This window comes from Phascolarctos cinereus, unplaced genomic scaffold (assembly GCF_003287225.1).
Source record: "Phascolarctos cinereus isolate Bilbo 61053 unplaced genomic scaffold, phaCin_HiC Scaffold_2;HRSCAF=192, whole genome shotgun sequence".
In the NCBI taxonomy this organism is placed as follows: Eukaryota; Metazoa; Chordata; class Mammalia; order Diprotodontia; family Phascolarctidae; genus Phascolarctos; species Phascolarctos cinereus.
In genome coordinates, this window is record NW_027555625.1 from 350,942,913 (window position 1) to 350,969,392 (window position 26,480).

General features: G+C 42.4%; 1 long non-coding RNA gene across 6 annotated transcripts in view; it reads right to left on the minus strand.

The window, feature by feature from the left end:
* The window catches only part of LOC110211700 (uncharacterized), a 158,608-nt gene that overhangs the window by 40,577 nt on the left and 91,551 nt on the right, over positions 1–26,480 (minus strand). The window contains exon 4 of one of the 6 annotated variants that reach the window (XR_013484838.1): positions 1,064–15,574. The exons of 4 other annotated variants lie outside the window; for them this stretch is intronic. This is a non-coding gene — a long non-coding RNA (uncharacterized LOC110211700). One more of the 6 variants, XR_013484839.1, reaches the window with a different exon arrangement.

The window sequence follows — 26,480 nt, forward strand, 5'->3', positions numbered from 1 at the left end:
GCACACAGTAGGTGCTATATAAATGCTATTATTATTATTATTATTTATTATACTGGGGCAGAGTCAGGTCCCAGCAATGGCAGCAATAATAATAATCAGATCTAAAACAACACTGTCGTAGCATAGGGTTAAAGAGCTCAGACCATAGTAGTAGCAGTTTTCCTGCCCTGGTCCATGACGGAGCAGCAAGTCCTAGATGAATAAGCATTGGGCAAAGACTCAGGCTTCAGTGGCAGCAGACAGTGGATTAGCTCTCAGCCACAGTGGCAGCCCAGTGGCAGAAGAGGGGACACTGCCATGTGAAGTGGCAAAGGGCAAGCCCAAGAGAGTCCACTCCTTAATGTAATGTAAAACTTACTGGCCTCTATACATTGCTGCCAGTGATCCTTGTACAATTTCTCCTTGGGAGGACTTGGATGACCAGGGGTTAGCACTGTTGGGAGAGAGATTGCTTGAAGGTGAGAAAGTGGAAGTCAAAGTGTCTAATCTGCCCTCACAGAAGGAAAAGCAGCTCTTCAGAGGCTTTTCCTAAGGCAAAGATTTGTTTTCCCTCCCTGGGGATCTCCCCCATGGGACTCTAAGTGGATAGGGAGGTCTTGGTTGGTGGACCAGAGGATGAACACTACATGGGTGGTGGGACAGTGCAATTCTCCCTGTCCTGTGATGAGGATCAGTGACTTTGCAGGAAGTATCATCATCTTTGCTATCAACCTGATGTTCCTGGTCACTGTCGCTGCTGTCAGGAGGCCCACTATGAACTGCAAAGATCTGGCATCACTGAACACAAGGACCTGATAGTTTAGACCTTCCTAAGACTCTCCCGAATTCAATCGCTCCTTCAAAAAGGGTTACATTTTCTTTTGTTTTTATTATGTTTCTGTTTTAGTGTTTCTCTTTGTCTTTTAGTGCTGCCTATAGCAATCTTCCTAAATATGGAGGTCTGGGCCCAACAGTAACAGACCTAAAGTAATTTTAAGTGGTGGAAGGTCCCTTAGAATAATGGTATCAAATTCAAATAGAAATGGATACCTATATCCCCACTTGTTGATTAGAAGACTACAAATTAAGAGTATCGGTTGTATTTTTATTTCCTTTACTAAACATTTCTCAATTACATCTTAACCTGGTTCAGGCTTGCAGTCAAGAGTTTTGCAGGAGTTTGCAGCAGAGGCCTCAAGTTTGACACCTCTGCTCTAGAAGGCCACCAAAGGGTGGAGTAGGAGTATGATAAGAGCAACATCCTCCCCACCCTCCTCCCCAAGCAGTTTAGCCTAGTTTTTTTTTAAATTTTATTAATTTATTTTGATTTATCAACAATCACTTCCATATGCTTTTGAGTTGAACATTTTTCTCCCCCTTCCTCCCCCCCCCTCCCGAAGATGGCACATAATCTGATACAGGCTTTACATTTACATACCCATGAAACATATTTTCACATTAGTGAAGTTGTAAGTAAAAATTAAAACCAATAAGAGGAACCATCAGAAAGATGAAACAAAACTCAACAGAAGGTAAAAATAAGTGACAGCGATTTGACTTCCATAGTTCTTTCTTTGGATGTGGACAGCATTTTCCATCCCGAGGCCTCTGGAGATGTCTTAGATCCTCGTAATGCTGAGAAGGGTTCAGTTTAACAATATTAGTCATTGCATAACATGGCTGTTATTGTGTATAGAGTCCTCTTGGTCTGCTCACTTCACTCAGTATCAGACCATATAAGTCTTTCCAAGTTTTTCTGAAGTTAGCCTGTTCATCATTTCTTATAGCACAATAGTATTCCATTACATTCATATGCCACAACTTGCTTAGCCATTCCCCAATTGATGGGCATCCTCTCAATTTCCAATTCTTTGCCACCACAAAAAGAGCTGCTATGAATATTTTTGTACATGTGGGTCCTTTTCCCATTTATTTGATCTCTTTGGGATATAGCCCTAGAAGTGCTATTGCTGGATCAAAGGGTATGTACATTTTTGTAGCCCTTTGGGCATAGTTCCAAATTGTTCTCCAAAATGGTTGGATCATTTCACAACTCCACCAACAATGTATTAGTGTTCCAATTTTCCCACATCTTCTCCAACATTTTATCATTTTCCTGTTTTGTCATGTTGGCCAGTCTGATAGGTGTGATGTGGTACCTCAGAGTTGTTTTGATTTGCATTTCTCTAATCAATAACGATTTAGAGCATTTTTTTCATATGACTATAGACGGCTTTAATTTCTTCACCTGAGAACTGTCTGTTCATATCCTTTGACCAGTTATCAATTGGGGAATGGCTTGTGTTCTTATAAATTTGTCTTAATTCTCTATATATTTTAGAAATAAGGCCTTTATCAGAGAGACTGGTTGCAAAAATTCTTTCCCAATTTTCTACCTTCCTTCTAATCTTAGTTGCATTGGCTTTGTGCAAAAACTTTTCAATTTAATGTAATCAAAATTATCCATTTTGCTTTTGATAATGTTCTCTATCTCCTGTTTTGTCATGAATTCTTCTGTTCTCCACAGATCCGATAGGTAAACTATTCCTTGTTCTCCCAGTTTACTTATGGTATCAGCCTTTATATCTAAGTCATGAATCCATTTTGACTTTATTTTGGTATATGGTGTGAGATTTGGGTCTATGCCTAGTTTCTGCCATACTCTTTTCCAGTTTTCCCAGCAGTTTTTTTTTTCAAAGAGTGGGTTCTTATCCCAGAAGCTGGGGTCTTTGGGTTCATCAAATAATAGATTACTTTGTCATTGACTACTGTGTCTTGCATATTTAACCTATTCCACTGATCTACTTCTGTATTTCTTAGCCAGTACCAAGCAGTTTTGATGATTGCTGCTTTATAATACAATTTAAGATCTGGAATTGCTAAAGCCTAGTTTTTTCTTAAAAGGTAATGAAACATTTCTCAATACTTAATTGGCTCAAGGGATTAAGGTCTCAGACTATTGACATCACTTCCTCATCACCTCAGTACAAATGAGCCACGAGGAGCTGGAGCCATTCTGCGTGCCTGGCTGGTGAACTGGTGTTGGGATCTTTACTCACCTGAATCAACTCAAAGGGTTCTTAATGCCTATCCTTGTTGAATATCCTTTTCCTGCTACTGCTAAGCAAATCCCCTTTTGTTAACTACTGAACAACCTATGGAGTATCTCATTTTGTCCCAGTATCAAACCCAAACTACCAGGGGACTGGCCTGAGCCAGGTCTAGCCTAAAACATCATGTTAAAATCTGGAAGCCTCCAGAGAAAGCCAGTGAGGAGAGGGTCCACCCTATCCTGACCCTGGCTATGGAACCATCTCAAGATATCATGGGTTCAAAAATCCTATGCCCACACACCAAAACCCTGTTCCTCAGATTGGTGAACTCCAAAGAAGGTATTGGAAGGGCTGCAAGAGATCCCTGGGACTCAAGGCTGTTATTACACCCAGACCTAGCCAGGGAAAATCTGAAATGTTTGACTGGCTTCTTGTTCCAGTTACATTCAATACATGTCATCTAAATCCCCACCAATCCACATCTCTGACCCAAAAGTAATGTTTAGGAGCTATGATCTCTAACTTCAGGGACAACAAAACCTTCAACTCTCACATGGTTGGAGCTATATCAACCATGCTGCTCCCTTCACAAGATAGGTTGGATTGGGATTTTTTTTTGGGGGGGGGGTCCAAGAGGTTGAAGTGGGGCAGGGGGCTAGACTGCCCCTTTTAGCAACCAACTAGTTCCTAGCACCCCAATATGGAGCTGGAGTATAATTAGTGAGGAAGGTACTTACTATTTTTAAAGGAGAGCCTCACATTACAGCCATGATTCTGATTCCCAAAGTATTTGTGTCCTTTCTATAGTTCCCTCCGAAGACTCAAGACAGTAGGACATTCCCTTCCCTAAGCCTAAGAGGAGAGGGAAGTAGGATGGCAGTGATATCTCATCAAGGAGGGAGGAGGAATCATTTCTGAGATTCGAGCTGATGCACTTTCTTCCATCTCTCAGCATAAACATCCCTTCCAGCCTGGAAGTCTTGAGCAGCCCTTTCCTAAGAATCATAGGATTTTACTGGCCCAATCAATCAATCACCAAGCATTTATTACTTGCCTGCTATGTGCCAGACACTGTAGTAGGCACTGGGGATATAAACAGAAAGAGTAAAACAACCTCTATTCACAAGGAGCTTACACTCTAATGATGGCAACAAGTACATATAAAAGCATATAAAGAAAAAATACAAAGAGTTAAGTATGAAGTAGTCAATTACACGATAGCTTGGGAAGGAGAACACTAGCAGCTGGGGAGATCAAGACAGATTTCAAGGAGAAGCTGGTGCTTGAGCTGTGTCTTGAAAGAAAAGGAGGACTCTGTGAGCTGGAAGGAGAGAAGGAGTGCATTCCAGGCTTGCAGGATGGCCAGGGCAGCACAGAAATCAGGAAATAAAGAGCCCTGGCTAAAGAACACAGAGAAGGTCAGTTGTGTGGAAGGAAGAGCCATATTCAATGAGGCAGAAAGATATGCTGAGACCAGACTGTGAAGGGCTTCAAAAGATAAACTGGGGAGTTTGTATCCTAGAGGCAACAGGAAGCCACAAGGAGCTTACTAAGCAGGGGAGGGACATGGTCAAATCTGCACTGCTTTGGTAGTGATAATTAGGCTAGACTAGAGTGGGGAGAAACTTGAAGCAGGGAAACCAGTTTGGAGGCAGCTGAAATAACCTAGATGATGAGGCCCTGAGCTAAGGTGGTAGCTGTGTGAGGAGAAAGAAGATACCAGGTGCTGGAAATGTTGTGGAGGAAGAAATGACAAGACTTGACAACTGGATATGTGTGGCAAGGAAGTGGAAAATTGATGGTAATACCAAAGTTATGAATTTGGGGGACTAGAAGAAAGGTGGTTTCTGACAGAAATAGGGAAGTTTGGATGAGAGGTGGGTTGGGGAAGAAAGATAATCAGGTCAGTTTTGGACATGTTGAATTTGTGATATCTACAGGACATTCAGTTTGAAACATCCAATAGATAATTAATGATGAGAGTTGGGGAAGGCTGAAGCTCAGGGGAAAAACTGGAGCTGGATATACACATCCGAGTCATTTACACACAAAGATGATAATTAAACATTTGGGAGCTAATGATGTCAACAAGAAGGAGAGAGAGTACAGCTATTCAAGAGGGCTCAGGATATATCCTTGAGAGATACCCACAGTTAGAGGATGTGATATGGACGTTGAGTCAACAAAGGGGACTAAGGGACTTCAGGGAACTAAGAAGGCAGAGTAAGCATGCCTTGGCATAACCAGGGGAACCTGCAGACACCAGCACAGAGAACCACCAATTGTGAGGCAGATGGGCGTCCACCAGAGGCTAAGCCTACCCATGCTCTAGTGCAGCCCTGGCTGAAGAGGTGACCTCCAGTGGCCAGACTACCACACCTCCACCCCCACACCCCAACCCATGAGCTTCAGTGTAACCTTGAGGAAATGCAGAAAAAACCCACCTGGCCTCAGCACACACCAGCCACCACCAGCAGCTCTAGCTCAGCACCAGGTAAGCTACAGCCTCTACAGCCTCCAGCTGCCAGAACCTGAGGCCTCAGCACAAAAAGCCAGTAACCAGGCCTCTAGCCCCCAGCACAAGAAATGTGGGACAGTGCCCCTGTGCCCCAGAAGCAGAAATCAACTTTAAAAGCCAGGAAAAAGGCAATCACCATGAGCAAAAAGCAAAAGCAACATAGAAAAACAAAGACCATAGATTTTTACTATGGGGAAAGGGAAGATCAAAACACAAATTCAGAAGAAGACAACATTGTCAATATATCCATATTTGATTCTTTGTTTTGTTTTTTTAGGCAATTGGGGTTAAGTGACTTGCCTGGGGTCATACAGCTAGTAAGTGCCAAGTGTTTGGTCTGAGGCCGCATTTGAACTCAGGTTCTCCTGACTTCAGGGCCGGTGCTCTATCCACTGCGCCACCTAGCTGCCCCCAATATATCCATATTTGAAACCTCAAAGGGGAATATGAGTTGGTCTCAAGCCCATAAAGCCTTTTTTTTTTAGCTTTTTAAAAAAATTTATTTTAGTTTTCAACATTCATTTCCACAAAATTTTGAGTTCCAAATTTTCTCCCCATCTCATCCCTCCCCCCACCCCAAGATGGCATTCATTCTGAATACCCCTTCTCCTAATCTGCCCTCCTTTCTATCTCTTCCCCCTCTTCTCTTATCCCCTTCCCCTTCAGTTTTCCTGTAGGGCAGGATAGATTTCTATACCCCATTTCCTATACATCTTATTTTCGAGTTGCATGTGAAAACAATTTTTTTAACGTGTATTTTTAAAACTTTGGGTTCCAAATTTTCTCTCTTCCTCCCTCTCCACCCACCATCACTGAAAAGGCAAGCAACTCAATACAGGTTATACATGTGTAGTCATGCAAAACACTTCCATAGTAGTCATGTTGTGAAAAACTAAGTATATTTACCTTAATCCTATCCCGCCCCCCATTTACTCTATTCTCTCTTTTGACCCTGTCCCTCCTTAGAAGTGCTTGCTTCTGATTACCCCCTCCTCCAAACTGCCCTCCCCTAGATCATCCTCCTGCTCTTTTGATCTCTTCCCCACCTATTTTCCTGTAGGGTAAGACAGATTTCCATACCCAATTGAGTGTATATGTTATTCTCTCCTTAAGCCAAATTCAATGAGAATAAGATTCACTCACCTTCCCGTTTCCCCTCCACTGTAAAAGCCTGTTTTTGTCTATTTTATGTGAGATAATTTACCCCATTCTACTTCTCCCTTTCTCCTTCTCTCTGGATAATCCTCTCTCACTCCTTAATTTTATTCTCCAGATATCATCCCTTCATCTTCAATTCACCCTGTGCCCTCTATCCATCTATCTATCTATCTACACATATGTACATATAATTTTTTTCCCTCCAACTACTCTAATACTGACAAAGGACTCATGAGTTACAAATATCATCTTTCCATGCAGAATATAAACAGTTCAACCTTAAAAAGTCTCTTATGATTTCTCTTTCCTGTTAACCTAATTTTGCTTTTCAAAGCATTCTTCTCCTCATTGGCTTTTTGGACCTTTTGCCATTTGGGGTAGGCTATTTTTTAAGGTGTTATTTTCTTCAGTATTTTTTTGGGTCTCCTTTAGCAGGCTGTTGACTTGTTTTTCATGATTTTCTTGCATCACTCTCAGTTTTTCCTCTACTTCTCTTACTTGCTTCTCAAACTCCTTTTTTAGCTCTTCTATCACCTGGGACCGATTCATATTTTTCTTGGAGGCTTTGGATGTTGTCTTCTGGTTGTATGTTTTGATCTTCTTTGTTACCAAAGAAAGATTCTATGGTCTGATTCCTTTTGAGCTGCGAGCTCATGATCCCAGCCAATTACTTGAGTTATAAACTCTTTGTTAAGGTAGGAGTCTGCTTCCAGGGTGGAGAATGTACTGTCCCAAGCTCCAGGGGTTTTGTCTAGCTGTTTTCAGAGATACTTCTAGGGACCTGAAAATTCTTAGTTCTTCCAAGGTGCTATGATCATGGGTGAGATATTTACTCCTTTCCTGGCCTGTGCTCTGGTCTATGAGTGACCACAAGCACTCTTTTCTGTCTTGGAACTGTGAGGAGGATTTTCTATTCACACGTACTACAAGCTCATGCCAGTGCTCCTCCTCTCCCCAGAATTGTGACCCAGATCCAAGCACAGGCAAAGCAAGAGAATCCTACACCAGCAGAGAGATCCCTGCAATCTCTCTCTGATCAGCCACTCAATTCTCCCTTAGTCTGTGGGCTGAAAGCTCTGGAGTCAGCCACCACCCCATGGCCATGCTTGGGGAGTGGGACTGGGACCCAGCGCTTCTCTCTCACCGCAGTCACAGACTTTTCCTACTGACCTTCTAAGTTGTCTTTGGCATTCATGCGTTGAAAAGTCTGGAAACAGCCACAGCTGCCCGTGATTCAGTCCTCTGAGGCCTGCTCCAGGTTCACAGAGGCTTGCCTTGCAAGCATGCCCACGCTGAACTGTGCTCCTCTTCCCGCCCTGCACGATATACCTTTCTGATCAACCATCTAGGTTGTCCCGGGCTGTAAATTTGTTTCACTCTATCTTTTTGTGGGTTCTGCTGCTTTAGAATTTGTTTAGAGCCATTTTTTACAGGTATTTGGAGGGGTTTGGGGGAGAGCTCAAGCAAGTCACTGCTTTTACTCTGCCATCTTGGCTCTGCCCCACAAAAAGCCTTCTTGGAAGAGCTCAAGAAGTATTTAAAAAGTCAAATAAGAGAGGTAGAAGAAAAATTAGGAAAGGAAATAAGAGGTATGCAAAAGACAATCAACAGCTTGGAAAAAGGACAAAAATTGACTGTAGAAAACAAGTCCTTAAAAAATACAATTGGCCAAATGGGAAAAAAAGTACACTTCAGAAAACATCTCCTTAAAAAATAGAATTGGCCAAATGGAAAAAGAGATACAAAAGCTAACTGAAGAAAACAATTTGTTAAAAATTAGAATTGGGCAAGTGGAAGATAATGACTCTATGAGCCATCAAGAATCAAACAAAATCAAAAGAATGAAAACAATGAAGAAAACGTAAAATGCCGCATTGTAAAAACAACTGACCTGGAAAACAGATCCAGGAAAGACAGCTTAAGAACTATTGATCTGCATGAAAGCCATGATGAAAAAAAGAGCTTGGACAGCATCTTCCAAGAAATCATCAAAGAAAACTGCCCTGAGATCCCAGAACCAGAGCATAAAACAGCCACTGAAAGAATCCACTGAGAGATCCCAAAAGGAAAACTCCCAGGAATATTATAGCCAAATTCCAGAATTATCAGGTCAAGGAGAAAATACTGCAAGCAGACAGAAAGAAACAATTCAAATATTGTGGAACTACAGTAAGGATTATGCAGGACCTTGCAGGTTCTACATTAAGAGATCAGAGGGCTTAGAATATGATATTCCATAAGGCAAAGGAACTTGGATTACAACAAAGGATCAACCACCCAGCAAAACTGAGCATAATCTTTCAGGCAAGGAGATGGACATTCAGTGAAATAGGGGACTTCCAGATCTTCCTGAAGAAAAGACCAGAGCTCAATGGAAAATTTGATCTTCAAATACAAGACTCAAGAGAGGCATAAAAAGGTAAACAGGAAAGGAAAAAAAAATGTTATTCAATAAGGGCAAACTGTTTACATCCCTACATGGGAAGATGATACTTGTAACTCTTGAAAACTGTATCTTTATTTAGAAGGGATATACATAGTCAGAGGGTGTGGGTGCAAATTGATGTGATGATAAAAAACCTAATTAAAGGGTGAAAAGGTATTATAATGGGAGAAGAGGAAAGGAGGAGGTAGAAAAGGGTAAGTTAAATCACAGGAAGAAGCACAAAAACATTACAGTAGAGGGAAAGAAGGGAGGGGGTAAACATTATTTGAACCTTACTCTCATTGGATTTGGCTCAAGGAGACAATAACATACTCAGGTATAGAAATGTAATGTGCCCTACAGGCAGTAGGAGGTAGAAGGGGAAAGAAACAGAAGGGAATGGTTAGAAGGGAGGGAAGAAGTAGTAAGGGAAAAGGGAAAGAAAAGGGAGAGGGTTGATAGAAGGGAGGGAAGATTGAGAGAGGTGGCAGTCAACAAAGGGGACTAAGGCACAGGGTCCACCTGGATCTAAGCATCCTAGGATGGGTCCTGGGCACTGGGTCTTCAATAGTAATCATCCCAGATGGAGGGATTTAGTTGTATTTCTTCCTTTTCCAGGTCTTTTGTTTTGATTTTTCATTTTACATCCAGAATCTATCAATCACTAATCAAGGGCTCTGGGCTACCATCAGACAGGGGCAGCAACTCTGGTCTAACTTCCAAGGTTACTTTGATGTGGATGCGCCTCAAGCTCACAAAGGTGAGAATATGTCTCCTATGCCTCCCTTCCCCTACTTTCTAATTTTTTTTCATTGCATGACCCCTCTTCCCACACACATTCACAGACAGGCAGACAGACAACACACATGTTGGGGACACAAAATAAGGAGAGAAACAAGTCCTTGTGTTTGAGGAACTTCTAGTTTAGTGGGGGGGGGGGAAGGCTGATAAACATAAGACAGTATAAATGAGTGTTAACATGTGTGGTTACTGCCTAGGTTACTGCTATAGGAGTTCAGGGTAGGGAGAGGTCGGTGAGATCTTCAACAGTCAGGGAAGCCTCCATGAACAAGACACTGGGGCAGGTCCTTGAAGGATGGACAACAGAGAGAAAGTTATTACAGGCAAGAGCAAAGGCAAAGTATGAGAATATAAATGGCATATCCTGGGGACAGTGAAGGAAGCAAACTGGACAATTTTGTTTTAAGGAGTAGCAGGAGGTAATATTAAGAGATAGGACTGGGCCAAATTATGTTGGATCTTGACATAGGTAATGAAACAAGTCCTGGAAAGAGTGTGAGGGGATCTGAGTTCTAATGCCAGCTCTACCACTAAATTCATAATACAGGGCCAGAGATTAAGAACTGGAAGGGACCTAAGAGACTGTCTGATCCAATTCTTTCATTTTACAGAAAAGGAACTTTTTTTTTAGGAAGGTAAATTACTTGTCCAAGGTCACACAAGGAATGAGTGGAAGAGAAAGAATTTGAACTTGGGTCCTCTGACTCTGTCACTGTCTCGCTTGTGGCCCTATGGTTACATAATGCCTCTGGGCCTCATTTTCCTTACATTTAAAATGAGAGCACTGAATTAGAGGTTCTCAAAGTTCTCTTCTGGCTCTAAATCCCACCAGGGATGGGACTACGGGGGAATATCCACAAGCTTCCCTTCCAGGAACCTCAAACAGGATGTAAGAGACCCCCACCCAGCCACCATTCAGGATGTGACCAGATGGGCTCTGCTCTTTGCATTAAAAAAAAAAATTTTTTTAAAGGAAGAGGGCAGCTAGGTAGCGCAGTGATAGAACTCCAGCCTTGGAGTCAGAAGGACCTGAGCTCAAATCTGGCCTCAGTCACTTGACACTTACTAGTTGTGTGATCCTGGGCAAGTCACTTAACCCCAACTGCCTCACCAAAAAGCAAAAAAATACAAAAGAGAGAGAAGAGGAACCTTTTAAGAGTTCCTCTGTACCAAAAACAGTCACTCACACCTTGTATGCCAGAAAACATGACAAATTCAGCTCAAGAGGTTAAAACGTGATCTTGTACCCAGTATGACACAGTAGGCGAGGAGAAGCCTTGGGTTCTAGTTCTGGTTCTAGCCCAAACTAGCTGCGTGACCATGAGCAAATTGCTTCATCCTCACCACAACATCCAGTTCTTAGCTTCCTCCCCTTCTTCTTCCAGTCTGAACATCACCCTCTGCTCTGTTCTCATTTTTCTCACTTTGCAGTTTTGACTCCACAAAGATCTTCCACCCTTCCATTCCTTGCCTCCTTCTCCTTCACGCTCCACTAATCCTCTAACCTGGACCACCGGACATATTCATTTTCCATTTCTGCTCCTGTGCTACCAGAAGCTTACGGAAGCCACAAAGCTGACAGGATCTACCGCAGGTTCCTAGTTTTGAACCTCAGCCAGGCCCTCACTGCTGCCCAGCAATCCTTCTTATCCAATACAACTGACTCCCTATCACACTCCCTGAGACAGCTGATCCAAACCTTCACACTTTAAAGAAAGGGGTCAGGCGATATCTCATATCCCTTTTTCCACACCTCAAAAAATGGACATTTTCACTCATCCCCTTCTCCTCTGCTCCAATCTCAGAGGATGAGGGGACATCTTCTTGCCGTCTTATCCTCCTACAAATCTGTGCCCTCGATGCTATGCCCCTCCCATCTCCTTGAGAAGTTTGCCCTGTCAACCATCCCTTCTTTTTTTTTTTTTGGCTAGGCAATGGGGTTAAGTGACTTGCCCAGGGTCACACAGCTAGTGAGCATCATGTGTCCGAAGCTGGATTTGAACTCAGGTCCTCCTGACTCCAGGACTGGTGCTCTATCTACTGCACCACTTAGCTGCTCCTATCATTACTTCTTTCATCTGCAGTCCCTCTTTGTCTATTGGCTCCTTTCCCACTGACTATACTTTTTCTTAACTCTACCATCCCCTCAAGCAACTGTCCTCTATCTTTCCTTCTTTTCAAAACTCCTACAGAGTAATCTATTTGCTGCCTCCACTGCCTCACTACTCATTCACCCCTCAAACCCTTGAAATTGAGCATTTACCTCGGGGTGTGCTGGGTAAATGTTTAGCATACTGCTCTCTAGGAAAAACATGGATATGAGACATGCTTTTATGTTTAATCTGCATTATTAACATTTTCTCCATCACTCACCTTCTTTTTTTGGGGGGGGTCATATATCCATTTTGAATTTATTAGAATATATAGTAAAAGATACTGACCTAGACCTTACATTTTCCACCAAACTGCTTTCCTTTTTTCCCAGTAGTTTTGGGTAATAGGGAGTCTTTACCCTAGTATTTTGTGTTCTTGGGTCCTATGACCATTTTTTCCCTACAACTATACTCACATTTAATATGATTCTTAATTATACAGCCATTCTTTGGGGCCTGGCTTACAGTATGTTCTATAGTAAAGAGATGGAGCTGACATAAAGTTTAAAAAAAAAAAGGGGACTTTTAAAAAGCCATTTTAAGCCATTCTTTTTCTTTTAGAATTAATTAACTAATTTTTAGTTTTCAACATTCACTTCCATAAGATTTTGAGTTTTAAATTTTCTTCCCTTCCCTCCCCTCCCCTTTCCCTAAGATGGCACCCAATGTGAAATAGGCTCTACTTATATATTCATATCAAACATTTTCACATTAGTCATATCTCCATCACTTTCTTAAGTCTAGGCATTTGTAGCATTTCTCAATTTCTGAGGTGCAAATGCTCTAGCATAGCCTGGTTCTATTCCACTAAAATTGCTCTTTCAAAGGTTACCAATAACCCTTAATTGCTAAATCAAAGGGCATTTTACTCAGTCCTAATCCCGAGCAGCTAGGTAGCACAGTGGATGGCAGACTGGGCCTACAGTGAGGAAGACTCATCTTGAGTTTAAATCTGGCTGCAGACACTGACAAGCTGTGTGACCCTGGGCAAGTTACTTAACTCTGTTTACCTTGGTTTCTTCATCTATAAAGTGAGAAGGAAATGGCAAACCACTCCAATATCTTTGCCAAGAAAACCCCAAATGGGGTTATGAAGAGTCAGACATAACTGAAAACAATCCTCCTTTGTCCCACTGTAGCTTTTGATGTTGTCAACCACCTGGATCTTACTGGAACTCTCTCTTTCCTTAAACTCCAGATATTAGTGTCAATTCAATTCAACTCTCTTCCTAGTTGTCAGACTTCTCCTTAAGTCTCCTTTGCTATAACATCATTTATATGCCATACCCTAAGCATAGGTGTGCCCCAAGGTTTTCTCTTAGGCCCTCTTTTTTTCCTACTCTCCTCTCTTCGTTGACATTTTCTGTTCACATGGATTTAATTATAACCTATATACCCAGTCCTAATCTTTCTCCTGAACTCTAGGCCTACATCTTCAACTTCCTGCTAGACATCTTCACCATTTTGTATCACCAGAACTCATCATATTCCAAATTGAACACTATATCTTTCCTCAAAACCTGCTCTTCTTCAAAACCTTTTATTTGTCTTAAATGCTGTTGATGGAAATACTATCCCCCAATCAACCAAGTTCATTATCTTTGACTCTTTTTTTCTCCATACCTAATCCCCACTTGATCAATTGCCAAACACTATCAATTCTCCCCCATGTCCCTGGTATCTGACCCTTTCTCTCCAGACCCACTGTCACATTCAGACCATTTCTTTGCCTTTAATTTCTTCTCTCCCAACCATATTTCACACACCTACTAAAATAACCTCTCTAATGCACAATTCTGACTACCTCACTTCTTCTCTCAGAATCCTTCACTAGCTCCGTATTGTCTACAAGATGCAATGCAAACTCCTTAGCTTGACATGTAAAGCCCTCCACAATTTGGTTCTGATTTACCTTTAAAGTCTTACTTCATATTATTATTCTTTATTGTTTCAGCCAAACTTGACTACTTACTGTTTCCAGAATTCTACTTGCCATTGCCCATTTTGGGCTTTTGTGCAGGCTGTCACTCACCCATTCCTGAAATGAACTTCCTTCTCATCTCACTTTAGTCCCTAGCCATCTTTTTACTAGTCACCTTGACACTCAGGCAGAGACCTTGTTCTGAGACCCTACTGCCTTGATTGCTGAGATCCTCATTAGGCTCACTACTTCAGACATGCCCCACTCCCTGACCACCTCATCATATCTTGCCACCTTTTCTTCCCTTCCTCACCTGCCAGTTCTGGAACCATAATAAAATCAACTCTATCATCACCCCTGGAGGGAGCATATCAGTTTCCTCTTCTATGGCTCCATTCATTTTCCAGATCAAAGTGCCCTTCCCCTCCACCATATTTGTTTTCTCCATTAAAAAGCAAAATCCTTGAGAGCAGGGGATGTCTTTGCTTTTGTATTTGTATCTCCAACACTTAGCACAGTCTACGACACAAAGTAAGCACTTAATAAATGTTTTAAAATTTATTTATGCCTGATATTCAGAATCTTTCCAGGCTCAGTTGAGAAGCCACCTCTCATGAAGCCTCCTCATTTCCTCCAGTTGAAAGTGATCTCTTGCTCTTCAAATTTTTCTTAGAGGCTTTGTCTTCATCTCTCCTTTGCTCCTCCATAATACTCTTGTTATGTTTATCTCTGAACATGCTGTTTTCCATCCACGGCTGTCTCCTAGTAGAAAATAAGTTCCTTTTCTTTCTCTTGGTTTTTCCCTTTTGTTCCGATTTTTCTTTTACAACATGACTAATGTGGAAATATGTTTGATAGGATTGTATATGTGTAGCCTGCCATCTTGGAGGGGGGGAGAGGAGGGAGGGAGAAAAAATGTGAAACTCAAAATCTTATACAAGTGAATGTTGAAAACTATTTTTACATGTAATTGGAAAAAAAATACTATTAAGGAGGGAAAAAAGTAAGCTCCTTGAAAGCAAAGGCTGTCATTTAAAAAAATTTTTTTTTGGTCATCTCTGGGGTTTAGCATAGTGTCTTTATATAAACAGAGTAGGCACTTAATAAATGTTTAACTGAAGATGAATTAAAATGTGATCTTCCCTAGCCCTATTCTGTAATTCCTATGGAGTCATGCATCCTTCCTTTGTTTTTTTAAAATGTATTTTATTGATATATTCTATTTTTATATTACCTATCATTTCCCTCACTATACCTTCCATCACCATATCTCTCCTTCATACCTTCTTTCAGAAAGCCAGGACTTACAGTAAAGAAAAAAAGTTCAGCAAAACTAATCAACATACTGAAAAAGTCTGATGTTTCATGTAGTATTCCACCCCTCCATCTCTTCGACGATGGAGTGAAGAGTCTTCTCATTTCTATTCTTTGGAGTCAAGCCTGGTCATTATAATTCTTCAGCCAGTCAGTCAAAAAACATTAAGTGCCTGTGATGTGCCAGGTACCGTGCTAAGCACTGGGGAAACAAAGGCAAAAGCCAGTCCCCTCTCTCAGGAAGCTCGAAGTCTACAAGAATGACAAGAGGAGAGAGGAACAATATGCCAATAATTAGGTACAAACAAGATAAACAGGAAGTAGCTGACAGGAAATGCACTAAAATTAAAGAAGGTCAGTAAAGTCTTCCAGCAAAAGGTAGAACGTTAGCTGGGGGCCATCTCCAGTTGTCCTGATCTGTAACTGGCCACTGGACCCAAATTGCTACAGAGGAGAAAGTGAGGCTGGTGACTGCACAGCCCTGCCTTAATTAAATCCAATTCGCTTTCAAGTCATGGCATCATTTTCCTGATATATGGTCTTCTTCCAAAACAAAGGACAAAGAACAACAGCAGCAGAATTTTAGCTGATGTTTGAAGGAAGCCGGGGAAGCCAGGATGCCAAAGAAAATTCCCAGAGCCAGGATATGGATCATCTTGTTGACAGGAAGAAGGCCAGTGTCACTGGATTGCAGAGTGTGGGGGTGGGGGGAGGGGGCAGAGTGAAAAGTGTAAGAAGCCTGGGAAGTTCTGGGAAGTGGGAGGTTATGATGAGCTCTGAACGCTAAGCAGACTTTTATGTTTGATCCTAAAGGTGATAAGGAGCCAGTGGAGTTTACTGAATGGGGGAGTGATGTGATTGGATCTGTGCTTTAGGAAGATCACTTTGACAGTTGAGTGGGGAGGAGAGTGGGGAGAGACCCCGCTTGAGGCAGACAGACCCCCAAATAGGCTCCTGAATAATCCAGGTGTGAGATGATGGGGGGGGGTGGTACTGTCAGAGAAGAGGAGGCAGAGGAGAGATTTTACAAAGGTGAAATGGGCAAGCGTTGGCAACAACTTGGATGTAGGGGATCGAGGACTCAAGGAGGACTTATAGGTTGTGAGTCTGAAGGATTGGGAGGATGGTGGTGTCCTCAACAGTAATAGGCAAGGTAGAAAGACAGGAGAGTTGGGGGGGAGATAATGAGTTCGGTTCTATTGTTTTATTTTTCTTTTCATTTACACTGTTGTAGCTGTGTATGTTGTTTTCTTGGTTCTTCATTTCTTCAGTCTTTCTTTGCTTCTCCACATTTAACACGTTCACTTTTTCCTACAGCACAATAACATTCCATCACATTGATGTACTATAATCTATTTAGCCATTCCCCACTTGATAGATACCTACCTTTTCCCCAGTTCTTTGCTACCACAAAAAGTGCTACCACAAATATTTTGGGTAATAGAGCCATTTGTTTTGTCATGGACTTCCTTGGGGTATACGCCTAGCAACCAATCTCTGGGTCAAAGGGTAGGCATACTTTAGTCCTTTTCTTTGCATAATTCCAAATTGCTTTCCAGAATGGTTGTACTAATTTATAGCTCCATCAATAGTGCACTAGTATGCCTGTCTTTCCATAAACCCCACCCTCAACATTTCCTATTCCCGTCTTTTGCCACATTTACCAATTTGCTGGTTGTGAGGTAAAACCTCAGATACATTTTAGTTTGAATTCCTCTTATTATTAGTGATTTGGTGAGCTTTTCTTTAAATTATTAGTAATTCACAATTCTTTTAAGAACTGTTTGTTCCTGTCCTTTGACTACTTATTTATTCTATTGGGAATAGCTCTTGGACTTATGTTTCTGTTAGTTGTTTATGTCAGACCCTTATCAGAGATATATGATAACAAAGATTTTATCCTAGCCAAATACTTCCCTTCTTATCCTACTTTACTTAATGTGAAAATTTTTCAAGCAGTGAAAATTATCTCCTTTATCTTTTGTATTTGCCTTTATTTGTTGTTAAGTAAAGATTTCACCCTCTTCATCTTATACAAGACGATTTCAGGGGAAAGGCACTGGTAACAGGGTGGAGGTGGGGGTGAATCAGGAAAGGTCTCCTGTAGGAGTTGAGCTTTGAAGGAAGCTCGAAATTCTAAAAGGCCAAAGCAAGGAGAAAGTGCAGGCCAGGCATAGAGTCTGTACAAAAGTACAGAGATGGGAAATGCAATATCCTGCGTGACAAACAGCAAGGTAGCCAAGGTGGCTACACTGCAGAATGTGTGAAAGGGACAGTTTAACAGAAAGATTACCACGGTCAGGGCAAATATGGGCAAAGTGCCTGGAATACCAACCTCTCTTTTGTACCTTACACTTGTGAAGAGACATTGACAAGCTGGAATATGTCCAGGGATGGGCAGCCCCTGTAGTGAGGACACTGACAATTATGTCATATCAGGAGGGAAAGGCTGAAAGGATTTGGCATGTTTCTCCTGGAGAAGCCCTGGGAGTAACTCCATCACCATTTTCAAGTATTTGAAGGGCTCTAACACGGCAGAGTAAGCCGATGTAGCCTGAGTACCTCCGAAGGGGAGACCTGAAACTACTAGATGCAAATACAGGAAAGAGAAATTTGGCTGAACGTAAGGGAAAACTTCGTAAGTGTTAAAGCTGTCCAATAATGGAAACATGCACCTGAAGAAGTAGTAAGCTTTGAAAGTTTTCATACAGATGTTAAATGTTATCCTTTGGGGATGATATAGAGTAGTGCTTCTTAACCTGGGGTCTGTGATCTTGTTGTTTTAAATATTTTGATAACTATTTTTTAAAATGATTTCCTTTGTAGTTGTATTTCATTTTATGCATTTAAAAACACGATTCTGAGAAGGAAGGCGTCTAAAGGCTTCACCAGACTGCCAAAGCGGTCCTTGATACGGAAAAAAAATGAGAATCCCTAGGTAGAACTTACTATATAGAGTGTAGGTTAGATTAAATTATATCAGTGGTTTCTTCTAACACTAAAATCCAAAGAATGTATCTATTCCATTTCATTTCAATCTAATTCAATAAACACTTATTAGATAAAATTCAAAAAACAGACAATTTAATACTAGCCTTAGAGAGGCTAATGGTGGATACTTAGGCTCTTGCCTTCAGGTACCTGGTGAAAAATACACCAAAGTGAAAGATCAGGAGAAAGGAATTAAACAAATTATTAGCGATTTGGTGAATTTTTTCACAGGTACAGGGAAAGAATGTTGGATCTGGAATTCAAGGAGTTTGAATCCTGATTCTCTTACATAATACTTTGGGTCATGTAACTTCTCTGGGCCTCAGTTTCTCATCTGTAAAATGAGGGAGTTGAATTAGATGACCTCTAAGGTTCCTTCTATGTCTGAACCTATAATCCTATGAAATACTCATTAAAGGCCTACTATATATAAAACACCATATTAGGTGCAGAGCTACAAATAGATAAGACAGAGTTCCTGCTCTCAAGGAGTTTATAATCAAATTGAGAAGGGGGAGAAGTATGTTAAATGCAAAGATGCAAAGGAAAGAGAAATCAGAGGAAAGCTCATTTTTACCTTTTCAGAATAGGGATGGGAGTATTAGCTAAGGAAGGGAGAGATGTTAGCACCCAGTAGATGAGGAAGAGGAAGGAAAAGAGCTATCAGGGGAGGGCAAGTTTTTGCTTTTGCAGAGGGTTCCAAGTTCATTTTGGGGTATTTTTGAGTGTGACATGCTATCAGGACATACAGGTGAAGATAATCAGCAGGCTTAAGGAGATGTAGGACAGGAGCTCTTAGAAGAAGCTAGAGATAAAGATTTTGGAGTCATCTGTATAGAAGGGATGTCATGGGGATGCATGAGGGATGACATGGGGATGGAGGCAGCGTTGAGTGAGAAAAGAGGGCCTGGTATGGAGTCTTGAGGCATCCGTGCTTAAGGGGCAGGAGAGAGATGTGAAGCTAGCAAAAGAGGCAGGAAAATGGGCAGAGATGTTGAAAGAGACTCATACAGATTTGGTTTTCTGTCTTAGGTACAGTAATATACAATCCAAGAAAAAAGAGAGTATCAAGGAGGGGGTCCTACAGAGAGGACAAGGGCTCTTCTACCTACATTTCTTGGGGCTGTGTTCTTCTCACCAGGAGTAGGACTTCATTTATTGTTCTCTCCCTGCCACTAGATAGGAGACTGCACAGAGACGGCCTAGGGTTTGGGAGAGGGCACTATAGACCCACTATCAGAGAGGGGAAGGAAAAATGAGGGTCCAAAAGTTTGTGTTACCATGTTACTAACATGGAGAACCTGGTGCTCAGGACACTGCTGCTCTGTCCCTACTGTAGAAAAAGCACAACCAGTGTACTGGATTTGATCCAGGCTTCTGGGAGAATCTCCAGGGCCGTAGTCTTTGTTCCCTCCCTTTTTCTCCCCTCTGATCAAATGTAAAGAGAATATAATCCAAGATTTCAGAATCAAAAAGCCTTCAAAGATCTTTTACTTTGATTCCTTGCCTTTCACAAAGCCATGGCAGTATGGTAGTAATCTCCTTGTCAGCTGGTGGGGTGTGAGGGCAGAGGAAGATGGAGGAGGGGTGGTACACAGTATGACCAGGACTGTGAGAACGGAAGCCCTGACTCGGGAAGGAAGGGCCTAGAGCAGGCGCAGGGGCCAGAAGCTGGAGACAAGTACTCAAGAGGCTTGTGAATAAAGTTTCATATGCTACTGACAGGAAGAGGTTTCTTACTTCTGTTCCAAGCTGTATACTCCTTGCAACATGTGTGAAAAAAAAAATCAAGTTAGGTACTTCTGCTGCACACAATAGCCTTAAACTAGGCTGGTCTCCTCCCTCCAACAACGGTTCTTTATTTTTTTTTTTTAGGGGGACAGGCAAAGTAAGAAATCCCTGGCAGACAAACGCACTCTCCATCTATAGAGACATGGTTCTTCCTAGGTACCTCCAGCAGCTAAGATCTCTCTTCTCCAGTCCCTGCCTCAACATTCACTTCCTAGGAGCCAGCCTGAAGTGTCTCTAAGCCAAACGGACAGGGCAGAGCAAAGGGGGGCTCAACACAGTGGAACTTCCTTTGTAAACCTCAAGGTTCAACTCTTCTCACTGGATGTGTCTCATTCATAGGTCATAGGGCCACCTCTCATCCCTAATTCCAGGGCACTGGGTGTGGGTGGGGCAGCCTGGGTGTGTGTGTGTGTGTGTGTGTGTGTGTGTGTGTGTGTGTGTGTGTGTGTGTGTGTGTGTGTGTGTGTGTGTGTGTTTTTAAAATGATAAGACCCAGATGGGAAGAGATGGATAACAGAGGTACAAAGTACTATGGGAGTAGAGAAGAAGAAAGACTACTGCTGGCTGAAGGATAATGAAGCAGGTGGCATCTGAGTTGGGTCTCAAAAGATAAGTAAGATTTTGACAGGTGGACAGGGGTGAGAGTGGGAAGGGCATTTCAGGCAGAGGGAACAGTATAAAGCAAAGCCATGTTTAAAGGGTAGAAGGGTAGGTTGGAGCCAGATTGTGGAGAGCCCTCAGTTTGTGCATTATCCTATGGGTAAGGGCAATTCAAAGTGGGGTTTTGAGCAGTGACAAGACCAGTAATACCATGGTAAGCAGATCTGAGGTCAAAGAGAGGGTCTGGGTTCAGATACCTATGTGACTATGGTAAAGCCACTTTATCACACTCTTTGGAACTCAATCTTTTTAACTGAAGATGGGCTGTGGTGGATTAGATAACCTCTAAGGTCCCTTCCAACTTTAATCTATGAGCCTACACCTAAAGAAAGAAGTCGGGTAATGTAAAAGATGGTTTGGAGAAGGGAGAGGGGAAGCATGAAGACCTGTTTGAGAGTTACTAAAGTATTCTGGGGCTGACAGTAATGAAGGCTCAAACTAGTGCAACAGCATGGGGTGGGGGAGAAGGAGTGGGGGCGGATTCCAGAATGTTATATTTGAAGGATAGGCCTTGGTAACTAATCATATTTGAGAGGTGAAGGAAGGAGAGAAGTCCAATGGAAGCAAAGTTGAGACAAAGGAGAAAAGACATTATCCCCTTACTTAGACCCCATTCCAGACTGCTCTGGGTTATGCAAAGATAAATAAGTCTTAAGTTCTATGTACTTCTCTTCCCATCCCCACCACATATGTGCGCGCACACACACACACACACACACCCTACACCTATACCATTGGTACTAGACCATACACAGTAAACTCTCAACACTGCTGAAATGTTGTTTAACTCAGGGCTGTGCACAAAAAGTAGGAGGAACAGTACTTAAAATACTTGCTGACTTTTTTGCTACAAAACAAGGGCACATACTCATTTGTAATAATAACGGCAAGAGTATACAAGTCTTAGGTTTTTATACAGTGGATAAAGCACTGGGCCTAGATTCAGGAAGACCTGAGTTCAAATTCAGCCTCAGACACTTACGAGCTGTGCAACCCAAGGTCAGTCACTTAAACTCAGTTTGCCTCAGTTTCCTCTATTGCAAAATGGGGTTAAATAATATGACCTACCTTACAGGGTCATCATTGTGAGGATCAAATAAGATCATATTTGAAAAGCACTTGGCATATTGCCTGGCACACAGTAGGGGCTTAAAAAAATGCTTGCTCCCTTCTCCCCTCCTCATGTCTGTCTTCATGTACAGGGAGTAGAGGGTAAGCCAATTCACGCATGTTCTAATTAGCACTGACCAGCTGCACTATTCTTGTGGCCCTGACCATATGTTGCCTCAGATTATTTACCTCTCCACATGTCCCATGTCACCCATCCTGGACTAGCAGGATGTGTATATAGTAGTAGCACATATTTCTATAGGACATAAAGGCTTACAAAGTACTCTCCTCTCAGCTATACTATGAGGTTGATACTTCAGGTATTATCCTGTTTTAGAGACAAGGAAACAGTCTCAGAGAAGTGACTTGCTCAAGGTGGCCTGGCAGTCTGTTCCAAATTGCTTCAGCACTGCCTCCACAGCTCAGTGACCATTTATTGAGTGTGTTTGTAGTTTCCAACTCGCCTCCAAGGACCTGTGTCTGCCCAGAGCTACTAAGGGCAGTGATTTCTCGTTAGAGAGGTTCTTTTGATCTGTGGAAACCACTTAAGGCAAGTGAAGGTTCCATGCTAGCTCACTGCTAGGCCCATGGTGGGGATTCAGTAAAAACATGATGAATAATGGGTCCTCAGCTGTGGAACAGTTTTCTTACTTACTGTTAGTCAACTAAGAGTCTTATCCACTCTGGCCTCCCTCAACTCCAGCAGGGAAAGGGGAAACTGAGACTGAACATAAAGACTGAAAGGTGGTCTGGTCACCAAACCACAGAGTTTCAGCAACATCTGTGGGAAGCTCATGAGGAACTTGGCCCCATTCCCTTCCCCCTTTCCTTGGGGTGGGGGTGGGGGAGAGGGGCATGCATAGTACAGGAACCTATAACCAAATTACAGCATCTCTCAGTTTTACTCAGACCAATCAGTTCTTTTGGGGAGGTCCTTGGGAAGGTATCCTGTGTTGTGGTCAGGAGGTAAAGGAGGGTATAACTTCCATTTCGGGACTTGTCTCAATTTCTAATTACCACTATCATAAGAAACATTAAAACTGCATGAACTAGCAGTGCCTAGGAATAAGTTCCATTGAATTTAACACATTTGTTAAATACCTATTATGCGCTAGGATCTGAAAATCAAGACCCTGTTCTCAAGAAGCTTACATTCTGGGGGCAGTGAGGTGGCATAGAGGATAGAGCACTGGCCCTGGAGTCAGGAGGCCCTGAGTTCAAATCCGGCCTCAGACACATAATACTTCCTAGCTGTGTGACTCTGGGCAAGTCACTTAACCCCAATTGCCTCACAAAAAAAAAAAAAAGGAAAAAAAGCTTACATTCTAAGAACAACTGACTTCCTGTGCCTTATGCCTCTTTTATTTCCTTTCTCAACCCCCATTAGACCTAAATTTCAAGGCTTGTGGGTACCCTTGGACAGAACAGTAGAAACACAAAGCAGCTGCTCTGTGGTTTAGGACTTTGGTCCTTAAGAATCTGGCTGGATTTACTCATAAATTAGGGGAAATTTATGATACCATCCCCTTAACACCTCTCTTAATCCATCTCAAAGAGGCGAGCCTTTCGGTATCTGCTGACAACTACAAAGTACAGTGATTTTGGGTGGGGACCGTTTCTCTTTGTCTTTGGAAACCTCCAAGTTTGAGATAAAACTAAATCCCAAGTTCAGTTACAGCTTCAAAGCCATAGACATTTAGTGTTCAGGAAGCAAGCTGAGAGGACAGAGCCAGAGCTTCAAGTGCCCTGAGCCTGTTGCTAAGGTCACTCCAAAGCCTGTTTTGGCCGCTTCTCTCTGACCCTACATTCACCTCCCAGCACCCTGGGAAACATCAACCACAGATATGAAATTAACATCTCAAAACCACAAGTGCATTTCCTTTTGACACAAGGCTCTGCTCCTCTTTTCTCTAATTTGGCCTTTTAGCTGGGACCACCAATTCATAGTGTGGGCCTAGCTCAAAGAAAACCCCTAAACCTGGGGATGTCGTTTGTGCAAAGCCAAAGAACTAGGGAAACTAAAGCAGAAATTGCCCTGCTGGCAGTACAGCCCTGACATCTTCCAGCCCAGCCTCCTGGGCCTATTTCTCAGCTGCAGCTGTTAGGCCTTACCTAAGATTCTCCTCCCAAGACCCACACACCACATAATGCCCACTCCTGGGCCCCATTTCCTGCAGGGGCAGGGCTGGGGACGTGAGATGAAGACCAAGGTGGGAAGGAAATGGTGCCAGCAAGTTATCTTCATAGGGGCGAGGCACCGGGAGGAGGCTGGGGAAAGTGTCCCTGCTGGGCCTCCACAGTCACCTTGTTTTGTGATCATTTTCAAAGTCACTCTTTCTGCTTTTACTGACTCTTTAGTTTATCTTTAATTAGCCCAAGAGGCTGAAAAGTCTCTCTATCCCCCGACTTCCCCAAGCAAATCAAGGAAGGATGTAGCTTCTTGAAAGGATCCATGGTCTAGGTACTACCCATCCTGATTGCTCCCCCTGATATCTCAAATCCAAGGTCACTCTGTTACCTTCTCTAGACACCCAGTTTGGAAATAGGCATCTCAGCCAGTAGCTCCCATACTGAAAGGCTCATTGTCACAGCTGTGCCAGGTAGATGATCTAGTCTTTATCCCAGCTTTTCTTTCACTCCCATTAAAAACTTCCTCAGGGAGACTGGAAAGGGACTGGAAGTTAGTTTCACTCCCATCCCCGTGGGAAGCAGCTTCATGTAGTCGTTCCAGGGGGCTGGCCTTGGAAGTCAAGGGTCAAGACATCAAATTCTGACAACCTATCTGGGCTTGCTTCTTCATCTGTAAAATGGGGGTGGGAGTGGGGAAGGAGAGAGAAAAGGACTGCTTTACATGACCTTTAAGGTTCCCTACTCCCCCATGGCTGTCATTCTCAACATCCTGGCCTGATTCAAGAAGGAGGAGGCACAGGAGGCTCATGGGGAACAGAGAGGCAATAATGTAGCTAACTTCTTTGGTCATGCTTCTCTGGCCTGACTTTCCTTGCCTTCACATCTTACTCCCCCATCCCCCATTCAAGCTTCTTAGAAAATATGCTGCTCAATAATTTTAAGGATAATCAACTGCAAAAGACTTAGCTACTCTGATTAAGACAAATGACCCAAGACAATTCCAAAGGACTCTGTGGAAACCACTTAAGGCAACTGAAAGTTCCATGCTAGCTCACCGCTAGGACCATGGTGGGGAGTCATTAAAAATGTGATGAATAATGTGTTGGATTCATGTCCTCACCTTTCACCTTTGGCTCCTTCCTAGCAGTCCCTCAGCCGTGGAACAGTTTTCTTACTTACTGTTCAGTCAATAAATGATGAAAAACGCTATCCTCTTTCCAGAGAGAACTGAAGAACTTTGAGGACAGATTGAAGTATCCTTTTTTTTAACTTTTTCGTGTGTGTGTGTATGTGTGTGTGTGTGTGTGTGTGTGTGTGTGTGTGTTTTCTTCTGCAACATGGCTGATATGGAAATGTGTTTTACAAGACTTCACATGTATAATCAGTATCATATTGCCTGCCTACTCGAGGGGTGGGGGAAGGGCAGGAGAGAAGACAATTTAGAACTCAGTATTTTAAAAAATGAATGTTTAAAAAATTTTTATGTGTAACTGGGAAATATTTAACAAAATAAAAATATATTTTTGAAAAAGAAAAAAAAACATGCTGCTGCTGTCTTGCATTCAGCTTAGCTATGCTAACTTCATGTTGGAGCTATCTTACTGGCTAGAAGCTGGTACCTCTGGTAAGGGGAAGGTCTGGGGCACTTGGTGGCCCAGAATTCTCAGCTAGGTCCAAGCTTTGTGTGGGAATTAAATATTCAAAGCAACAAGTGTGTCAAAGAATAGTATGTATAGGGAGTGGGACAGGGGAGGAGACCCCAGCTGGGAAGGTATATGGATAGATAAAGGACTCAGGGTCAAAGAGGGAACCAAAGTAGGAAGAAGTTAAAAACTCCTAAAAAGCACTGTATTTCGATGTAGATGTTTAATTAATGCTAATTGAACTGAATTTGGGATAGATTACTTACAGTCATATCAAGTCCAATCTAATCTTAAACTGAAAACATTTTTTTGAGCCTATTCATACAAATGAAGCTCTAGATAGAGCCAATATCTAAAAAAAATCAGCCTCGGGCCAAAAGGAAGTCAAGCAACAGGCTTAAAAGAAAGCTATTATGCTCATCCTCTCCTTGTGTTTCTGAAGAGTTTTAGAAAGTATGAGCTGCAGTAAAGCCTAAGGTTTCTCAGCCCAAGGATGTGGGAAGGTCCTACCATTCAGGCCAGAAAGAATGTTTAGGGCCTTCTTCCCTCTCCTACTTCTGACTGGGAAAATCCCAGAAGAAAATCACTTCAAACTTCTGCTAGTACAGAGTTGTTTCCTGTTTCAGTTTCTAGTTTCAGTTTCCAAGATCTAACAACATCTCATCCAAGATGCCCAGGGGAGGCACCAGAGGGTTGGCTAACCAAGAAACCTGACCAGCCACAGGCAGACTCCTTGGCCTCAGCAGCTCTTCAGCCCTCAAACTGGTCTGGACCCCAGTGACTGGCTTGTTATCAAGCCCAGTCTAGAATATACCCCAACACAAGGCCCCAGT